General features: G+C 44.3%; 1 protein-coding gene across 2 annotated transcripts in view; it reads right to left on the reverse strand.

Moving 5' to 3' along the window:
- KCND3 (potassium voltage-gated channel subfamily D member 3) overlaps nt 1-16759 on the reverse strand; it is a 240583-nt gene that overhangs the window by 32759 nt on the left and 191065 nt on the right. The gene's annotated exons all lie outside the window — the stretch shown is intronic.

Genomic DNA, 16759 nt, shown 5'->3' on the forward strand with positions numbered 1-16759 from the left:
ACAGAAGGACATGATTTGCAATCTATTTATAGACCAATACACAGAATATTAACTGGGCCTCAGCTTCTCCACTAAGCATAGAGTGACTGATGAGATAGAAAGATTTGAATGCATTTAACATATGGAACTTAAACATTCTTCTGCAATTGTATGGTGATGTTTCTTGTTTCCTTCAGGGCTACACAAGAATCTTAATAAATCAGGGCTGGATTCTGCCAGGCATATTTACACTGCATCGTACCTGACTCCTTGAATACTGATATCAATGGGACTACTCAAGGAGTAAGCCACTATTCCGCACGAATCGGGTTGTCAGAACCTGTCCCCAAACCAGAGACACTTTTCACTTAATAAATGTCTTCTACAGAAAACAGCCCCATGCCTTGCTGCATTATTAACAGAGAAGCTGCTTGTGACGAACTGGGACTGTTCTTACTGTGGGCTTTGAATGCTGACAGGGGTGTGTGGCTAGGATAGTCTGCATTGGGGGATGGGAGACTGACCGAAGGAGAATACCTGAGCATGTAACGTGAGAACCCAGGAGGGGGCTGGGGCGAGGTGACACCTTGGCCCGGGAAACTGAACAAAGGCTGTGGGAGGGGTCGCTGAAGGCAGAGTCTGGGAGGCTGGCTAGTGACCATGGCTGGGAGGCAGACAGGGCTCTGATCTCCCAAAGGGGCTAGGGTGCCCGGGGACCCCAAGATGGACCTAACTGAGGGGGGTCCTGTTGTCTGTGCCTGCAAGACCTGTCTTGGACTGTATTCCTGTCGTCTAAATAAACCTTCTGCTTTACTGGCTGGCTGAGAGTCATGGGGAATCGCAGGACGCCGGGGGTGCAGGGCCCTGAGTCCCCTCATACGCCGTGACACTGCTGCATTCCTTCTCCCATCAGGACAACTGAAGGTTCTGCATCACACTAACACACACAGGATGATGAATATGTATTTGTCAGTGATTTCTCTCTGTGTCTTTCTGTATCTTGCCTCTATAACTTCTTTCACACAAATCACAGCCCTACCCACTGATGGGCAGAGTTAAGGTGAGCATGCCACAACTCAGTGATGGGTATAGCCATTGGTTGCAAGTAGACTGAACAGTAGGGGGAGCTTTTCTTGCTGCAGCTATGAGGCACGCTGCTTGCCCGAGCCAAGAAGAAGAGGGGGAGCTGTGCTCCCTCTCAGTCCTCTTCAGTGTAACTTTTAGGCCAATCCCCCACCTCCAGTGCTCTCCCAACATCGGCTGTGCCCAACAGGCATAACCCAGCCACAGAGAGCGATCATCTCTGTAAGGCAAATGGCACCAATCGGCAAGCTTAGTCTTTTATCATTCTTTCCCCCTTGCTGAGACAGGAGAGATGACGAAGCCAAACAAAACAAAAAACAAACAAACCAAAAAAAAAAAAAAGAAAAGAAAAGAAAAAAGTTTTTTTTTTTTCTGAGAACTGATTTCCGGAAAATTAGTTTGTACCTCAGCCCCGTAACGATGGCAACAGATTTCAAAAGTGTCTGTCTCTAAAGTTATCTGGACATCCAACCCTCTCACTTAAGGAACCAAACCCAAACCCCCAGCTGGCTTTTGTTGTCCACAACGATAACGTGTTTTTTAGAAATGGTTTTATCATTTATTTGGTGACAAACTCTTTTACATCCCCATTCCTCCCAGAATAGCTTCCCAATCAATGATTGTAATGTGATCTATTGACCTCATCCCATGGGAGGCAGGAAAAGGGCTAACTATCCCATGCTTGCATGACAGTTGCCTGCCCCAGTGCAGCCACTGGGCCTGGGCCTGGCTGAAGGAAGCTACGGAATGGCAAAGGGGACTCTCAGAAGAATGTGTGGTGGAGAGGGTCTGACTCAGTCTCCCTTAGGGACCAGAGCTTTCCCCTGTGAGGCCAAACCCTCCCTGGAAGAAACAGACGTGTGGAATGACTGACCCTTTGGCTGCACAAAGCTACCCCTTTCTTATTTAATGGAGAATCGCGAGCTGGGAGAAGCACTGGCTGATCCTATTGGGGGTGCACACTTTGTGGGCTTAGCTGGTGTAGTGGGGGCTGTTGTGGGAGCACTACATAAAGGAGAGAAAGCGGTACAGGTGTGGGCTGTCAATGGAAAGAGCAGCATGTGCTGGCCGATAAGAATTGTTCCTGTGTCATTAGGTCCGTCAGAGTAGCTGTTGTTCACTGAAAATGGCAGCTCTAGTTTCTGCCTCTCTTCCCAGAGACTCCATGTCTCCTCCCTTCGCCTTCCAAAGGGGAAATAGTTGCAATCCCGGCCCTGTGGTCATACTCAGTAATAGGAGGAAAAGGGTCCTAAAAGATGGAATGTGAGCCCATGGCACATCCCGTGTCCTTATAATAATAGCAATAAAAAACTGGCCACTGCCACCTCCCGTGCTTTCCTGAGCACCCAGGAAGAAACCTGCCTCACATTCTGCATGGGCCTCTAATTTGTCAGCAGAAAGCTCTAGGGTTGTCATGGTTACTTGTTTCTCTACCCCTTGTTTTTGCATTCCAGCATTGTTATGTGTTCTTACTAGAATGGCTCCTAATTGTCCTGACTCAATAGCTAGCGAAGCTTGTGCTTCTTATGTGGACTAAAATGAACTTGCTGCCGTATTATGGAGCTAGAGGACAATATGGAAAATTGCCTCTTTATTGTTATTTTTGTTTAGAGTTAATGCTGAGTTAGGTCTCAGCAGCTACACTTAGATGAACAACAGGTGGCTCGAATTATCATCACGCAACAGTCTGCACAGTAAACAGAAGAGTTTTGCTTTACCACGGGAGAGCAGAAAGCTGGGTAAATATTTCCTAAGGAGCAATTTCTCCAATGAATTTAGCTTCTTCTGTTTGTGGAGTACTCACAAGCAGATGGCAATATCCCCAAATGATGATGGTTATGTATTATTTGTATCACTGTGGCACCTAGGTGTACCAGTCATAGCACATAGGAGCCACGCTGCGCTAGGTGCTGTACAAACATAGAACAAAAAGACAGTCCCTGCTGCATCACTAGAGCTCAGTACCAGGCTCCTCAGTACTTTCAGCTGAGCATGTTGGCAGCAGCTCTTCTTGACAAGGCTTAGGCAGTTTCAGATTTGGTTTGTTTAGACACCAGAGATGGAGAAGACACCATTAACTATTACAAATCCTATCAACGGTGTTACGTAATTAGCCATCTGGGCGGTGCTTTCCAAGCGCAGCACTGCATCCCTGCAGGGAGCAGAGAGGAGACCCTTTCACGTGGGTGACCAAGGAACCACCAAAGGATGGGGGAGATTTGTACGGGTGCTTGCGTGTTACAGCCTACAACCCAGTAATGAGTGATAGTAGAGAAAGGGGGCATTTGTCAGGGGCTGCAACAGACGTGCAGTGCCCCATGGATGAGCAAAGAAATGATTTTAAAGCGGGTCAGTGTTCAAGTATGTGCACATGGGCGGAAGACTCAACCTTTGAGCTCTGGTTCACCTGTTTGAATCCTCCCCGCAGAGGATGGGTTAGGGACGTCTAGTTGTCTTATGCCATTTGGGGAACACAAGCAGGAGTTTGAACTAGAGATGGCTGGAAAAGGTTACATAGTTTAAAAAAAAATCAAAGGAAATGAATCATTTGACTTTTTTTTTTTTGATAATCAGAAAAATGCTTTACTTTTTAAAACCCTCCAATAACTTTCAGTGTTCCCCCTCCCTTACTCTCCCTTTCCTCCACTGAGGAGGTGGGAGGTAAAAAGGGGGGGAAACATTTAAAAAAATCAAAATGCTGATTATTTTTTGTTTGTGTTTTTTTGACAAAAAAACTGAACATTTCCAAGAAAAACTTTCATTTCCTCTGGAAAGCAGTTTTTTTTGTTGAAAAGATATCAACCAGCTCTAGTTTTTACCTTATTTCTTCCCCTTCTGCAATCTACCTTTTTCCTTTAATTGGTCCTTAAATCACAGTTCCCTGTCCTCTCCCCTGATGGATCTGAGCAGAGCTCTGATAATGCCTCCCTTGCTTAGCCAGACTGTTTCAATGTTAGCTTCTCCTAGTCTTCTCCCTTCCACGCTCCAGAGGATGACCACCTTCCGAGGGCATCCTGCCCCGAGTCAGCCAAAAGAATGAGACAGCCACGTTGAAAATTTCAAACCCAGCTGGCAGCAAATCACATATGCTAATGCTATCTCTATTGACAGATGTGTCAGACATCTTTCTCAGGGGTAAGATGATGCCATAAATCTAGTGTTAAATATTCTCTTCATCATCATCACTCTTCATCTTCCGTCACATTTTCCGTGCCTACAGGGAGGAGGGCTGTAACACAGGGAACAAGCTGTGTCTAACATGCTTCTCAAGAAGAAAATAACAAAAACGAAACAGTCAGAAGGACATTTATTTCTGACTTTTCCTGGTGCTGCCTTGATTCCCTTTTAAACATTGCCACAGCTACTTCTTTCATCCTTTCCACAGATTTACAGCTGCCAGTGGAAAAACATTCTCAGATGTAGCTCTTGCTGCCTAGAATAATCTGCCCTGTATCTCTGTTCACCTCATTGACTCCTATCTAAACAGATATTATTTCTTCCTTTTCCCTTTATTCCCCTTTCTCTGTGTTATTGGTCATATGATTGAATGCTTTAATTCATCTGCCAGACAATGTGCCCATTCCACTGCTTTTCCTAATTTATACCATATACTCTTTAGTTGCATGTAATGTTCGGTCCTGTAAAGCACTTTGGGATATAGTTTTATGTGAGAGCTGCTCTAGAAAATGAATTCCTGTCGCATAGTACTTCCCCTTATCTACATTTGGGTGTTTGGTCCTTTGCTGGATGCTCATAATGGAACAAGAAGGCGTTCAAAGCTTCTACCACACATTTCCTGAGCTTCTAGGGTCAAAATGCTGTAAGCAAAGGCCACTGGCTAATAAATGAAACATACTGAGCACACTAAACTAGAACTCAAAAGCATATTTACCGAAGGCCTGGAATCTGTTGAAGGTTTGTGGAAGCTCTGTGGCTGCTGAAGTTATATACTCAGGTGGAAGTGGACAATTTCAGATTAGCTCATGTGAAATGCCGCACTAAAACCATGCTAATCACTTTGAGATTATCAGCTGTTCTAATATCTTTGCTTGCTTAGCAAATCTAACCGTTCTATTGTAAAGACCCTTTAACACTGTTGTCCACAGAATACTTTGGCATCTGAGTATTTACACTTCTCCCTCATTGTGTGCGTGTGTGTGTGTGTGTGTGTGTAGAAAAACCCCCATCCCTTCAGTCAAATTCCCCCCCGTTGTGTTGGAAAAGCTCCCAAAAACCTCCCGGGATGCAGCCTGAGCACCTGCCGTCTGTGGTTTCAAGCCAAGATTCGGCGCATCCAGACTTGGGAGAACTCATTTTGCCAAACTTAGAACCTCAGGGGCAGCTCTAGAGGTTTGACTGTGTTCAGCAAGCCAGCAAAAGTCTGCCAACAGCAGTGACATGCCCCCCCTCAAAGGGGTTTCTGCGTGTTTTACTGTCCACAGCAATCCCCCAGCTGCACCAACGCTATCCAGAATTACTTCCAAAGTATGCCTCTTTAGCACAGGGCAGAGCTTCAGGAGGGACAGCCATTGAGACATGCCTGGCTCAGATTCCTGCCCACCTCAATCATTTTGGCTGCTCAAATGTACTGCTGGCTGCCATTGCCAGTGCCTGTGGTTTTAGGAGGGTTTGCCCACCGTACTACAGCCCAATGGCAACACAGGCTGCATGACTAATGCTGCAAATCACACACATGCTACAGGATTTTAACCCCTCCCCCCTACACACACTGTAATAGCACTGAAGAGTGAGACCCCTGCTTTCTTCCATGTTGGAGTGGGACCAAAAGGAGGTTTCTTGCGAAGAGTGGGGCATACCCTCTGCAGTGAGAAGTCTGCAAAGCGGAGGGGCAAGTCATGGTATATATTTTTTATGGGCTAATACACCTGCCAACCAGAAAAGGCACTTCTAGGGCCCACGTAAACTGGTTGGGCTGTGCAAAGGTGTGTAACATGAGCGCAGCGCCTAGACAGCCCTGTTTGCCAGCAGTCCACAGGAAGGCATGTGCAGTGGGGCCTGAAGTGGATTTGTTAGAACAGAGTTGAGTCTCCTTTGTTTAAAAAGTGGAAACACTAACCAGGTTTCACATTCACCTTGCAAAACTGGCTGCAAGCCAACTAGCCAAGGGCCCCAAACACCACATGCTTAGTAACTGGCCAGGCCATGCCCTTTGAAAAGGAACAACAAATAAACCAACAAATGGCAAACATCCTTTAGATTCTTTGTGGCTGGCTGCACTGAACTTAAAAAAAAAAAAAAAGAAGAAGAAGAAGAAGAGACCCTGAGTGAAAACCACATGACTCCTAGCGTTGCAGACAGGAGGGCATTGACATTGTGTGACCAGGAAACTGCCGAGCTTGGCATGCCTCTTTGCTATTGAAAGCAAGACACATGGTCTTCTGTTCAGAAGCAATACAAGAGCCCTAAGAAGATGGGGCTGAATGCGCTTAGCCTACGGAAGGGTTCACCGAGAGCAGATATGGCAAGTGTCTCTAAATACTTAGATAGAAAGCTTAGGGCTAGTCAGTAATAAATGGGAAGGGAAAATGAGAAGAAATGGCCCTACATTTACAAATTGAGGGTTCCATCGCACAGCCCTTATTCCCTAGCATTGCCCTATTGGGATATAAAGGCTGCAGGACCTATCACTGAGATCCCACAATCCATGACAGCTTGCAGAATTCCCAAACCCGGGTCTGGTGTGGAGCAGTGCGGTCTGCAATGGGATTTGCAGGTGCCCAGCACCTCTCAGTATCAGGCCCCAAGTTCATACCCAGATAATTCTACAGAGCCCAGAGTTCCTACTACAGTTTATTGCCAACACTTCATTCTCCCTGGGATATGATGCTGGAGCCAAGGGGCTTGGTACTGCCATAATTAGTTGGACTGTAATTGCAGCAGCTTGGGGACATCTCTGCTCTCAGAAGAGAAGAGAGGAGTGTGCATAATTAAACAGCCCCCTTCAAAACTCTTTATTGCACAAAACCCTTCTATTCCTTTCCATTGACATTGACACCCTCCAGTGCCATTACCTTGCAGCAATAGGTACCTCCTGTATTTCCTCAACACAGTGTCTATCCAATTAATGTACAATGAACTTTCTTATGCTTGGTGAGCATGCAAGCAGCATCAGACTTGGTACAAACAGCTTCCCCCAGGCCCCCTCTCCCCCCATCAGCTTTGCAGTGTGAAAGAGGATCTATACTTGTTATTTCTGGAGCTTGTTCCCAGTAAATAAAAAAGGCCAGTAGAACAAACCAACTTTGTTTGCTATGCTTGATAGAATCTTTCCAACTCAATGAGGCATCTGAGCGGGTTATTTTTAAAGCAGGACAATTTAAGTGACACAAAGGACAAGTGTCAATGTCCCCAGAGATTAAGGAGAAATGAGGTCTCCCACAACACTTTGAAAAACATTTTGTTTAGAAGCAGTTCAGCCGACAGATCTAATATTGTCTGTGGGGGTTTTGCTGCCTTCCTTCCTGTTTTTGTCACCACTTGTGGCATTTGTGTGAAGACAGGAGCTTTGCTGCTAATTAGGTCTCACCTGCTTTCCCCCTTGAAGCCATAAGGCTAAATTCTCACTGACACCAAGGAGGGGAAAAGCCAGAAATCTCTCAAGAAAAGTAGTTCTCTCAAGATTCTCAACCAGTCTTATAGGCTCAAGATGTCTGGATCATTCACATGAGCTCTGCAAAAGCACCCAAACCTTTGGAAGCTTAACTGAATCAAACCCACACTCAAAAATCTTCTCTCTTCTATTCTGGTTCCTATACATCCCTCATCACCATAACTTCTATTGCATAATATGACTAACATCTGTCACATAAGGTTTGCTCTTTCTCTCTTCCTCTCCCCAAAGGGAAACTGTTTGGGGTTTGAGAATTTTTTAAGGGTCTCATATTAAGAATATAAGAACATAAGTATGGCCATAATGGATCAGAGCAATGGTCCGTTTAGCCCAGTATCCTGTCTTCTGACAGTGACCAATGTTAGATGCTTCAGAGGGAATGAACAGAACAGGGCAATTATCAAGTGATTCATCCCCTGTCCTCTACTCCCAGCTTCTGGCAAACAGAGGCTAGGGACATTCAAATAATGGAGTTGCGTCCCTGACCATCATGGCTAATAGCCACTGATGGACCTATCCTCCATGAACTTATCTAGTTCTTTTTTAACCCAGTTATAGTTTTGGCCTTCACAACATCTCCCGGCAACGAGTTCCACAGGTTGACTGTGCATTGTGTGAAGAAATACTTCCTTTTGTTTGTCTTAAACCTCTCTGAGGAGTTACTACTGATTTACACTGGAGGGTGCTTTAGAACATTTGCAATCCTGATTCTTCCTGCCCTGGAGAGCCCAGATCAGATACTTGTACCTGCCTATTCTTCGCACTGCGCCCATGCCAGCATGAGTACAAACTGAACTCTTACATGAGAGAGATGCTAATACTGATCTGAGCGGGAGAGCCACTCCATTGTCGAATCTTTTAAATATTCCAGTTCTCAGACTCAAAGGCGTTTGTGACATTCACTCAAGAGCAGCATTGTATCAATGTCAGGAAGAAGTTCTGTTCTTAAAACATCACTCAGAAATAAACAGTCCCCATCACCTCCTCAAATTTACCAAATGAACCTTGTCAGAAATGATCAATTCATCTCTCACTGAGGCTGACCCAGTCTTTGCTGCATGCCAGAGGAGAGAATTTGACGACACCGCACAATGCATTCAGATTGCCAGATCTCCTTGTAATTAATTCTCTTGTAATACAGTTTGGGGGAAGAGCAATTTATCTTTGAGGTGTTTAAACTGATAATGGGTATTTTTTTGTCTCCTCTTTAAGGCAAAATTTTGTCTCAGTTTGTTTTTCAAGGACATGTGTGTGGATTTTAATAAACATCTGCAAATATTTGCTCATGCCATTTGAACTCATCTCCGCGTTAGGCCAATACCTCCTGGGCAGCAACAACAGCTGGGATTTAGCATATGATAAAGTAGGGAAGCATAAGTGCTGTTGAATGCCTTCCCATTTCTCAACTTTCTGAAATAATGCAGCTGCACCTAAAACTCAAATTAAGCTGGAGAACTCAGGTTTAATCTCACTCTGATCCTCCGATCTGTACATCTATTTGAATGTCACATTCAGCCAGATATGACATGCTCACGTTATTTCTGCCTTTATTACTGCTCATTAGATGACCCAAGTCTAAGTCATGCATTCAGCTGTATTTATCTCTAGTTTTAGGAGCCTGCAAATTGAAATTCTTTTGAGCAAAACTGCAAAGGCTGGGGAAATTTGGAAGAGAATTTAGATACATGGTCTGAATATTAAGTTGGAGACTAGGGAGGGGGGAGTATCTGGCTGCTGACAGAATTTCTGTTTAATGAGTCAGATGTTTTGCTGTGACTTGTCTCCATGGGATGCAGCAGAGTGGGGTATGTCCTGATTCTCAGACTGGCTTTACATTTGTCCTAACCTTGCTGTAGTTTAGAGCAGCCTCAGGGCTGCCCTAAAATGTGTCAATTGGTACCACTGACCTACTGAGAATAGCCAGACTGCAGTAGCACTCCAGCTATGCCTACCCCTTTAAAAATAATTCATTAAAACAGGAGGAAACCATTTCTAGCTCTAGATTTTAAAATGTATTTATGTTCCATAACAGTTGTGCTTCCTGCAATAGACTGAAGTTCTTTTAAAGCATCTACAATAACTGACACACACAAAATATTTACCATGCTGGTGACAGACGGAGAAAAGAGAGAGAGCCCAAGGCATATTTAGCACAGCCAAAACCTAGGAAATGCATTTGTGGTGTTTCACGCAAAAAATGCCATCGCTTAGCTTGCTCCTTAAAGGGAACAGTGTATGACAGCCCTGATGTGGATGCACAGGGCTAGCACGTGTGCAAGGAGCTTTATCCCGCCCCTCCTTGCACGACTCCTCCGATACCAGATACACTTACACTCCCTGTACTCAGGGAAGCATCAGAATTGTTAACTTGCTGCATCCCTCAGTGGGCAAGGCCTATGCCCCACCATTCCTTCCTTCCACTAGCCCATGTTCCAGAGAGGTCTCGCCAGGGACTATGGGGATGTAGGATGCACGCCATAAAGGATGATGCAGACTAGACACCTTGAAGAAGAACTGTTCTATTTAGTCTTATGACTCCTCTGAGCCTGCAGGGTGCAGCACAGCTCTGCAGCCCCCCCACCTCCACCCAGTGGCTTAGTTGTTCCTAAAGTGATAGTCACGTGCGTGGGGAGGGAGAGGTTCATTATTGTGTTAAATATTCTGTTATCTTACCCTGAAAATAGATTCGCTCAACTCATTTTTTTATAGCAAGCCAGATTTCCGTCCTGGGCTTCTGTCCCTATTTTACACTCGGGGGGAGGGAGAGTGGGGCTGAGTCTTCCATCTGCACAGCCCAGAGCGAGGAACTCCATCCTCCATCTACTATCTCCAGACCTTTCGGCTCATGCTCAGAGTTCAGCCCCAAGCCTTAGCTAGGAACCGTAGTGCCCCCCCTTGGGATCCCATGACGTCAGTCTGTCTCTGGCAGTCTGTCTTCAGGACACATCCACCCTGCTCCCAGGGTTCTTATTCTCAGCTCCCAAGGACCCTTCTCTTTGCTGCCAGCCGTCTCAATCTCAGTCTGTCTTCTGCTGCATGCCTGCTGCCTCTTGACTTCACAGCTCAACCCTGCTCCCTCCCCCTGAAATGTTTGCTAAGACATGCATTCCCAGTGCCACACGCTCTGTCTGTCCCCTGTCAGGTCCTCCTGCAATAGTCACCAGCTACAGTTAAGTGACAAGCTTGGTATGTGATCCAGGAGGCCGAAATTTAGGAGACCTGTGTTCTATTCCTGGCTCTGTCAGTGGCCTTGAACAAGTCACCTCACCTCTTTGTGCTTCTATTTTCCTGTCTGTAAAATGGGAGTAATATGGTTTACTTCCTTCATAAAGTCCTTTGAGATGTACAGATAAAAAGAGCTATTACTATTTAGGTGGGAAATGTAACCATTACTTATATTTGTCCTACTCCAGCAGATGGAAGTCAAACCTCTGGGGGATGGTGCTGGAATCCACATGATGTTCAAAGTAGCTTCTAAACTCCCATAGACAAATCCCCAGTGAGACTATCATTAGTGCATTGCTGTGTGTGTGTCTTTCTCTTTAGTATTCCTACGCTAATCAGCATGTGAGGATTACTCATGCTTTTGACTTGAGAAAACTTTACAAATCCAGCAATTTATCCAATGCCAAGGGGAATTAGAAATTTAAATCTAGGAAAAAAATTATACACTGTGTGTGTCAATACAGCAAACCTGATGAGAGCAGCAATCAATCATGTGAGCATGAAGGTTAGCGGCATATATCCTCTTTACAAAACAGATCAACAGCCAACCAAAAAAAAAAAAGGGGGAGAAAAATGAATCCATGCAAAAATCTTCAATATGAATCCTGACTGCATGGAAATGATACCATAGCAATGTGGGAGGATAGGCTTGTGGTTACGGCATGGACTTAGAACCCAGGAGATCTGTATTCAACTCTTGGTTCTGCTATAGGTGTCTTGTGTGACCATGGGTGAGTCATCTGTTTAAATAGTAAGTTCTTTCGCGTAGTAACTGTCTCTCACTGAATGTACAGTACCTAGCAATGGGGCCCCTGTCTCAGTTAGGGCCTGTTGTGTTAGTTGCAATAAAATAAGTGAGCCCAGAGAGGCTGCCATAATAACATAATATTGCGCAGTATTTGTCCAAAACAACATTTGCAAAGGCATTTTTCTCTTTAAAATGTTGTTTTAGTCACAAATGACATTGTAAATTAAGGCAATGGGGGGATGTTTTCTTTTTTAAATTAGACATTTGAATCTGTAATAGATTTTGCTATTTAGCAATGAATGGATTGTGTTTTTAGTTGCTTAAAAGGTATTTGAGTGACCTGTGAATTCACAGTGCTGGGAAATTAATTGTTAATTGGACATGGTTTTGTTGTTCTTTATGTTGTGATTCCAAGGTCTGAAATTGAAGTCTCTGCACGCAGATGGAATGGATTGCGGATCTGTCCTCCAGGGAACCAAAGTTAAATTTTCCATTAGCACGTAGCTTTGGGGCTGCATGATATTCAGTTATAATGCTTGTAATATGGTCCTGTTCATTACCTGTTGGAATATATTCTTCTGATTTGGGATTCTGATGGAGAGTGCTATTTGGGACGGAATTGTTCAGTAAAGGGGATTTTGTGGTGAATTTTAAAAGGGGATTTTACTGCGGGAGAAAGCTGGAGGATTGACAGTGCTAGAGACTGAAATCCTATCAGCACAGAACAGATGAAACACAGGAGGCAGTTTTGCAAGCTCACGATACACACTTCTTTGCTTGTGAGAGAAGGTGGACAGTGAGTGAGTTCTGAGGAAGTCTGGCCAGTTGGTTCTCTGGGAGATCTTCGAGAAGGGAGCTTTCCATCCATGACTCCACAATATGCTTCAACGCTCATCCAGAGTAGAGGATAGGAATTTAGACTGTGATTTTCAAAGAAGTTTAAGAGCTTTAGGCACCTAATTTCCTAATCCCATGGGAACTGGGCACCCAAATCCCTTAGGCAGCTTTGAAAAGCTCAGACTTCGCCTCATATTCCATCCTTACCAGTATCAGTGCTTTCTAAATTGCTTTGGGATTCCTTGTCTATCGCAAACGCTATACAAAATCAAATTATTTTCTACAGTCATCTCTGATTGCAAGTGAGATGCTGGAGCATATGCATGTTTTATTTATTTTGCCTACAGCTCAGTCTTGATTTTATTCATTTCCATGTGTGTTTCCTTTATGTGTTTATAAAACTTGTATTTAATAATATATTGCTTTTTGTTCATTATTGCAGGAGAAATTCCACTCATTACAGCTCTTGTTGCAATGGCTGTCACTTGGACTTAGCAACAGACACTTTAGTGCTTTACTTCAGTCTCTTCTGTAAAAGACAAGGAGGGGCCTAGGTGCTATTTAAGCTAGTTAGAAGAAAGTCAATTACTGAATATTTGTCTCTAGAGCATAAAAAAGATGTCAGCCCCATCACCAGTTTTTATTTTATTTTCAGATTTGCTGCAGGGAACATTATTTAACGTTCCCACTCAGCAACAAGATTCAGCTGGACCTTTTTTGTGTCCAATACTTAAGGCCGAGGCCTGGGCTACAGCTAAAACTTGGGTCAACCTAGCTATATTGTTCAGGGCTGTGATGTCGCTGGGTTGACCTAACCCCACTGCAAACACAGCTACGTCAACAAAAGAATTCTTCCATCAACCCAGCTACCGCCTCTTGGAAAAACTACAACAACTGAAAAACCTCTGCCATCACTCTGGTAAGTGTTGACACTACAACGTTACAGCAGTGGCGCCTGTAGTGTAGACATACACTGAATGTAAATACTCTGTCTTGGTTACAATATCCTTACAACCTACCAGGCATAGGTCTCTCCTGCCTAGCTCTGAATGTAATCATTTACTCCTGTGTAAAGTAAATACAAAGGTGAGGTGTAAAACACCTCTGCTCAGAATGGTAGCACTTCACACTCACTGGGAAGAGTAATGGTAGGCAATTATGAGTGGGTGGAGAGGTGCCCAGGAGACAAAGGGTGTGATTCTTCACTCACTCCTGCTAGTTTTACACCAGCATTACTCCATGGACTTTCAGTAGATATACTCCTGATTTACACCGGTGGAAGGAAGTGAAGATCCAGGCTCAATTCTATGGTAAAATGGGGTGCACACACTGAAAGACTTTGAGAACCCCTGCCCTAAACATTATGCCTGCTGGAATGGACTCTGTGCATCAGTGAGATAGATGTCATTGGCTCTTCTCTCCCCTCGGTTGTCTTGTTTCCTGAGCTGTTCCTGTGATGCTCAGCTCCAGAACAGAGACATGACTGCATCCCCTCTGCTATATTACAGACCCATCCGGTTACTGTATAGCAATCTCTGGGGTTTGAAGCTAGCCTCTTTGCTTTTGCTGTCATTTGTATCTCCTTTGAAAATTCTTGCACTCTTCCTGGTTTGATAGTGAAATTATTCCACTATTAAATATAAACTTGTGTGAGGATAGTTCTGTATCCATAACAACATTCATTCCTCCCAACGGGCACATGCGCCTCTGCTACCTACAGCACTCAGGTCTTTTTCACTAGTACGTAGGTAGGTGAGCAGCTTGATTTTACATATGATTAAATGTCAGAGATTTAACAGGGGGGCTATAAGGAAGCAGCACTGGAACAGCGCAGTGATCTCAGCCACAGATAACAATGATGAAATCCACTTTCAGATTAATGGCCTCATTCCTCTCTAAGGACCTTCTATGAATATCAAGGTTGGAACATAGTTTAACTTAATTGATTGACAAGCTGCAGGTAGGTGGGTGAGGAATTCATGAACGGGCAGATGGGAACTGGAGTATATGCATGAGGCAGTTCAGGCTATGTCTACACTACGCACCTCTTAGTGACACAACTGTGCCGCTACAGCCATGCCACTATAAGGTGTGAAGTGTAGCCACTTTCACCCACAACAAGCGGGGGCAGCTTTGTCGGCAGGAGAACTCTCCTGCCAGCAAAGCGTGTTCACGCCGGCACTTTTTGTCGGCAAAACTTTTGCATGAGGCAGTTCAGGCTATGTCTACACTACCCACCTCTTAGTGACACAACTGTGCCGCTACAGCCATGCCACTATAAGGTGTGAAGTGTAGCCACTTTCACCCACAACAAGCGGGGGCAGCTTTGTCGGCAGGAGAACTCTCCTGCCAGCAAAGCGTGTTCACGCCGGCACTTTTTGTCGGCAAAACTTTTGTCATTCGGGGGTGTGTGTTTTTTTTCACACCCCTGAATGAAAAAAGTTTTGCCAACCAAGTTCCAGTGTAGACAAAGCCTTAGAGTGGTGTGGTAGCTGAGAATTTATGCAGCCTATTGATACCTTACTTGCTTCAACCCATCTTATAATAAATGCCATACATAGCAATTTAGAAGTTGCAAAGATGAACCAGCAGAGGCTATAGACTTTCACTGTCTTGAAATATAACCTCGTGTCCAACCAGGTGGCTGTACTGGAATTCTGGATAGTTTGATTTCCAGTCTGTAGATACTTATTCTATCTTCCAGGCTGCACCACAACGTAAAGCCAAGAAGCCAAAGCTCAGTTTACCTAGAGGCTTCTCAAGTCTGGGCTTGATACTGCTGTCACTGATCAAAATCCACACAGAACCAGATTCTCAGCTGGTGTGCACTGATGTAGTCGCTGGAGCTACGCTGACTTACACCAGCTGAGAATCTGTACACTGACTTCAGAGATGTCAGATCAGAGCCTATGTCACCAAATCATTGATGTGCTTGGAGGAGGGGGATATGTATAAATACTCACTAAACTGCTACACACCAAAGCTTTTCAAATCTAATCTAATCTAATGCACCAATCTATCCATTTGTGGTATTTATATGGTAGGACTGTAGTATAGATATACAGAGACAAAGTGGGTGAGGTGATATCTTTTATTGGGCCAACTTCTGTTGGTTAAAGAGACAAGCTTTCTAGCTTACACAGAGCTCTTCTTCAGGTCTATGTAAGCTCGAAAGCTTGTCTCTTTCACCAACAGAAGTTGGCCCAATAAAAGATATCACCTCACCCACCTCGTGTCTCTAATATTCTGGGACCATCACAGCTACAACACTGGAAATGTATAGAAATACAGTGAGGCTCTGCTGTATAAGCTACTTAGCATTAAAATTTAAACCCAAAGGGATCTGCTTCTGTGAGCCCTATGCCCACATGCAGTCCCACTGAAGTCACATCACATTGCAAGGCTGGGTCCTACATGAATTACTGTAGAGACTCATACCAGCCACATGATGGCTAATGCCATGTGAAACAACTGCGTGGATAGCACTTTTTACCAAATGGGCAGACGTGTGTGTGTGTGTGTATATATATATTTCATATTTACATTATTATGCATTTATATTATGTTTTTCATCTAAATTACATTGTGTTACACTCTACATTTCAAATAGCTGGTAAAATGGAGATTTTTTGTAAGATTTTAAAGGATATACAGTATATACACTGTCAAATCCATTTTGAATGTAGATGCAACACCCAGAGCTAATATATGGCAGATGCATTTCATTTCTGCATGGCAGCTGTCCACTTGTTGCTATCCTATAGGTCCAGAATGCCAACATTTGTGAATTTGCCGGTCCCATCTCTGCCCTCTGAGATGCAAGATGGAGCCACACCCTAGATACTTGCCTGGGGTAGAAATAACACATCTTTCTTCTACTACCCTCCATTGAGTCCCCTAACACTGGGTTCCTGGCAGACAACATTTCACAGAAGAAAAGAAATCTTTAGGCTAGATCTACACTACAAATGCTACAGTGCCGCAGCTACACAGCTGTAGTGTAGACACTTACTACAGTGTTGGAAAGGGTTTTCCATTGCTGTAGGTAAGCCATCCCCTCGAGAGGCAGTAGCTAGGTTGACAGAAGAATTCCTCCATCCACCTAATAGAGTCTAAACTGGGGCTTAAGTTGGGTTAACCACATCTCTCAGGTGTGAATTTTTCACACCTCTGAGCGACATAGCTAGGTCGACCTAAATTTTAAGTGTAGACTGGGCGTTAGTCTCTAGTAGCTATAAGAACCTGATTCTGCAATC

This window comes from Emys orbicularis, chromosome 4 (assembly GCF_028017835.1).
Source record: "Emys orbicularis isolate rEmyOrb1 chromosome 4, rEmyOrb1.hap1, whole genome shotgun sequence".
Classification (NCBI taxonomy): Eukaryota; Metazoa; Chordata; order Testudines; family Emydidae; genus Emys; species Emys orbicularis.